This window comes from Diadema antillarum, unplaced genomic scaffold (assembly GCF_040938485.1).
Source record: "Diadema antillarum isolate AM-2024a unplaced genomic scaffold, OU_Dant_1.0 seq00001584_RagTag, whole genome shotgun sequence".
In the NCBI taxonomy this organism is placed as follows: domain Eukaryota; kingdom Metazoa; phylum Echinodermata; class Echinoidea; order Diadematoida; family Diadematidae; genus Diadema; species Diadema antillarum.
The window spans coordinates 754,374-759,614 of record NW_027272302.1 but is presented as its reverse complement, the minus strand read 5'-3'; the positions used below and the strand labels follow the sequence as shown (position 1 = coordinate 759,614).

Here is a 5,241-nt window from a genome sequence, read left to right as displayed (position 1 = left end):
CGGTGCAGGTGCTAGTGCTAGTGATATTTTAACACTAGCAGCGTGCAATAGTTATTCCAAAAATAGTCGGTGTTTATAGTAAAGTTAACTTCAAAAGTATGATCCAGTTCCCGTAGCCACTGTCGGACCGTTATATATATATATATATATATATATATATATATATGATGGTATTGGCAGCAAAACTTGCACATAGACGTGGCTGATGTTGGGTTGCTCCCCTTTAATCAAGCTCTCGGGCAAGATGCCCTTCTTCAGAATCTACACAGTCAATGAAACAACGTATAAACAAAATCAACCCAGATATAAAATCATTCTAAACTTAACTAACCTCCAATATTACATTCCAAAATATTCTCAACATATCAATAAATACAAAACATACATAATTACAACACAATTTTTTTTTACGAAAAACAAACAAACAAACATACTATTACTAAGTACAATCTCAGAACAAAACTTAGTGTACTGGTGCTGAGTGCGGTCTTGTGATGTTGTTTGTGTATAAGTCATGGTCGGGTGTACCTAATATGTGTTTCTGTGTATGGGGGGGGGGGGGTCTGTACTGAGGCTCGTTCTCATTTACTCAATCAAAAACTACCAATACTCAATTTTTCAACCATCCGACAATATAAAAAACTTCCAAATTATAGTTACAATTTCTACATAATTAGTACACTTCTTATAATACATACATACACATTCGCGTACATCAGCCACGTCTATGTGCAAGTTTAGCTGCCAACATATTTACTGTCCTTGCAACGCCCCGCCATGTTGTGGTTAAGTCCTTTGCTGTCAGTATATATATATATATATATATATATATATATATATATGTGTGTGTGTGTGTGTGTGTGTGTGTGTGTGTGTGTGTGAGTGCGTGTGTGAGTGTGTGTGTGTGAGCGCGCGAGAGAGAAAGAAAGCAATATGCGTTAGCACCTATTCACAATAAATTTCTTGGTGTGCACGCCACAATATCTCTTTTGCTTAGTGATTGTTGCTGTTTTTGCCAAGTTTTGAAGCAACTCGTTGCCATGGCACAAGTTTCATCCTTGAATCATGTGTGATCTTTGAACCTGAATAGCAGTGCGTCAATTGACGGCTAGTACTTTTGCAATTCATGTAGACTGACAGAAAAAAAAAAGGTTCGCTGCGATAGATTAATCTTACTGATTGCCGAGGGTGCTGCCGTTTTAATATGATGTCTGATATTACATTATTTTTCTGTAGGTTTATAATTCATCGCGGCCTTTAGACTAATTAAATGCCCTATCATTTGTAGCACAGTGGTATCCATTAAAAGCACGCGTTATTGCTAGATCAGCATTACATTATTGCGCCACATGTACTCCTCACTACCCCCCCCCCCCCCCATTTCCAACAAAACATGTCGGTTGGTCCGCGGTAGAAAACAGTCATATTCCAAATTCTACATTGATGGTAAAAAGGGGGACCCCTCTCTCAATTCGCATCATATACATATATGAGGTTTAGCCATAGCTGTTCCACAATATGTAAAGACAACTGGAGAAAATGGGAAAGAGGATTACTGGTGAGACTTGGAGTGCTGCCTTCATCTTCCAGTAGAAGATAATGCTATGCCACTGGTTCACAAGGGTGGTAAAATGGATACCATCAGTGGCGTAGACAAGTCATCAGACCGGGACGGTGGTAATTTGCGGTGCAGACATGTCATACTGAGAGGAGGCGATCAAATTCGAAGTGAAAGTCGAACTGAACTGAAAATCATAATGTACATTTATGTTCAAACAAGAGCACACACGCACACACACACACACACACACACACACACAAAAACACACACACACGCGCGCGCGCGCACGCACACAGACACCCTTTCACACATTCACACACATATACACATAAACATATACACACAAGCAGGTGTAGTAACCATCCAACCAAACGGGAAGTATAGAAAGAAGTATAGAAGAAGAGGAAGAGGAGGAGAAGGAGCAGGAGGAGGAGGAGGAGGAGGAGGAAGAAGAAGAAGAAGAAGAAGAAGAAGAAGAAGAAGAAGAACACTCATAATAAAAAGAAGACCGCTCGATTAAAAAAAAAAAAAAGAATGCCCGAAACCTATAGGAGGGGAATGCATTACCCCCTCGCCTACCTGTCTACCCCCTGGCTTTCTACAAAATTTCTTGTTAAGTGAAATTAGGATTTAAGACGAAACAAGTTAGTACACTTGGTAAGTTGTAATAGCGTTGGGCGCTGGAAAATGAAACATGAGTGAATTTCTGTTAAGCAGAGGAGGTATTAGGTAGGCTTGGTAATTTCCATTCTTTAACAATACTGCTCAGCATCTCAGAATAGCTGAAAGTGCAAGTATAATGGCAGATGCACATTATTGCAAGATTAGCATCTCTATTCTAGAGAATTTCCCCGCTTTACGTCGTTAGGTAGTTTCTAATACTATTGTTATAATGAATACGTCTTCTCTTAAATCTTCAGTGACAGTCTTTCTGTACAAAGTTTTTTTTTTCTGCTGTGACAGCACTAGTCCTAATTACTGAAGCTCTCCTTCGTCATTGCACCTGATTATCAAGATGGGTACTATCTGTAAGTCTGTTAAGCCCATACCTTCTCGGTGGTGCCAAGCATGACTTCTGAGGAGAGCAGTGTAGTCCTTTCTCCATCTGTAACACATCGATCCCTGGTTTGCCGAATTGGAATGTAGACGTCATGTCAACCAGAGTTGGTCTACACCAAGGGATACTTGTGCTCTGATTTTCATTTAATATAATATGCAGAATCCCCAAATGCAGATCATATTAGGTATTATCCTCATGATCGTACCTATCAGGAAAAACAATTACTATGTTTTCTCTTCCATTTCTGTTTTTCCTTTTTTTCGATTACAATCGACTAAAGAAACATATACCAATCTGCCGCACGATACCGACAACAATGCGGGCGATTTCGAGTGTTCCGACGAGCGAATCTTGGTCGAATATGCCGCATACGGGTGGCTTAAGGACACATCAAGCCCAGGAAATAATCATACGTGCATTGAACCCCTTTCACTCGTTGAGACCGCGAACAGGTAGGAATGAAAACATAGCAAATAACTGATAACACCAATTCGCATTTAATGTATTTTTTTTTAAAATGATATTGCCTATTACCACTTTTGCTGTCTGGTGGATGTGCTGGCGAGCACTTAGTCATTAATTATAGTCAGTATGTACAAGCAATTACGTTATGACTGTGTGCTCACCAGCACATCCGTCAGACAGCAAAAGTGGTAATTGGCAATATCATTAAAAAACATAATACATTAGATGCAAATTAATGATATAGATACTTTTCCAAGTATTGATGGACCATTTTGGTCACCTGGTGTATAGAAGTTCATCCTTTGTTTGAACATGACTGATGAATTCCGTAAATTGTTACGCAAAGCTTATGTATGATTTTTGTCTCTTTGAAACAGCTTCCTAACCAAGTGAGAAAAAAGAAAGAAAGAAAAAATGAAAGGTCATTAATTTGTACCCATATTTTCAATCATGAACTAACTCCGAACTAGCTTATTGAATTGAATGTACAACTTTTTTTTCTTTCCTTTTGGCTTCTGAGGCTTAATTCTGACGTTGAAGATAAGAATTATGACAATGAAGATAATTATAAACAATGGTAAGAATAAAAAAAAAAATGAAAAGTAGCGTCTCTGCCTCTCGATCCAAAAGACCGCGGTTCGATTCCTGGGTCCCACTGAGCAATGTTGTGTGCAATAATACCGTCCCCTCTAGAAAGAGGCAAAACAATCCGTCTCTCAGATAGGACATTTAATGGAGGTCTCATGTGTGAGAGAGTCGAAGCGTAAAAGATCCGCTTCACTTATTCATCGCAAAGAGAAGGGTGTTTAACCCGGTGCAGAAGTGGTTCCTCCTTACATCCAACTGGACCCCATGAAACACCAGCTATTGCAGCTGAATATGGGCTATCTAGCCATCTTCTCAGATGGAAATGAAACAAACAAACAATGACCATTGTTTTCTTTTCCTTTGGCATCTTCACACTAGGTGTAACGGAGAGATGTCCTGCGAATTCGACAATGTTTTTTTCAAACCGTTGGACCATTCTTGCTCTGGTGAGAAGACTCTGGACCTGAGATACAGATGTGTGGATGGTGAGTACGTAGTTTCAGAATCTGTCTCTGTATAATATTATGAATAGTCAAATTCTAGTCAGACTTCAGACTTTATGACGATGTCATGACTTCATGGATATGCAGAAAAAAATGCATCGGCTTCGTTCTGTTTTTTCCCCATAAATTAGCCTGTGTGTGTTTTTTTTTTTCTTGTGTGTGTGTGTGTGTTTGTTTTTTTACTAAAGTACCCTCTTCCCATCTGATCTGTGCAGCAATGATTAAGCAGCAGATGAGGTTTAGGGTACGGCAGCCTCTCTGACCGAATAGTCTCTCATAAATGGTTATCAATATGGAAAATGATTGCCACGTGTGTCGAAGAGGGGTCCAAACTATGAAGGCAAAATCCACAAGTTGACACTGACTTTGTTAAAGCTTACAAATAGGCCTAAATCTTCATATTGATCTGTGATTCTCATCAATTGATGGGTTGACTGGTGACTGTGTGGTGGATGCATACCCGGCCCGTAACTATTTTATAGTGTCACAGAATATAATAACTCAAATAATTGCAGTTTACATGTTTATATTATATCTACAAATCACATTTTCATATTTCCGAAGTTCTATGGAATCACTTACGTTTGTTTGTTGTTGTTGTTGTTGTTTTTTACTTACACAAAAATCATGAACATCAAACTCTACAGGAAACTTCTCCTTTGAAGACCTTTCTTACGCACCTGCCCTCGACAGTCCTCCTACATGTGAGGAGATGGTGTGGAATAACGCGACTTGGGAGGCGGTTGAAGTTAATACGGTTATCCGCAAGGAGTGTCCGGAGGGTTTCCTCGGTAATAAGCCTCTGCTCCGTGATGGGGCGTACAATATTACAGTTTTACAGACTAAAGGGCGGCGAAACCATACAGGAGCTTAAATTTGGGGTTGACCTTTTCCACCTCCTAGTTTATATAATGTCCTTTGGTCACATCTTTCTTGTTTCTTGATAATGGTAATGAAAGAAATGTGAATGCTGAATACATAACATATGTGTTTATTTGCCACTTTAAAATGAGTACGGAGAGTAACAGACGGGCAAACGCATGTTGACATTCTTGCTAATCTTA

At 39.3% G+C, this 5,241-nt stretch overlaps 1 long non-coding RNA gene across 1 annotated transcript; it reads left to right on the top strand.

The window, feature by feature from the left end:
• The first annotated feature begins 2,933 nt into the window (after positions 1 to 2,933).
• On the top strand, positions 2,934 to 4,922 carry LOC139710902 (uncharacterized). The gene is made up of 3 exons (XR_011709484.1): positions 2,934 to 3,073; positions 4,053 to 4,159; positions 4,825 to 4,922. It is a non-coding gene; the product is annotated as an uncharacterized lncRNA (long non-coding RNA).
• The last annotated feature ends 319 nt before the right edge of the window (positions 4,923 to 5,241 follow it).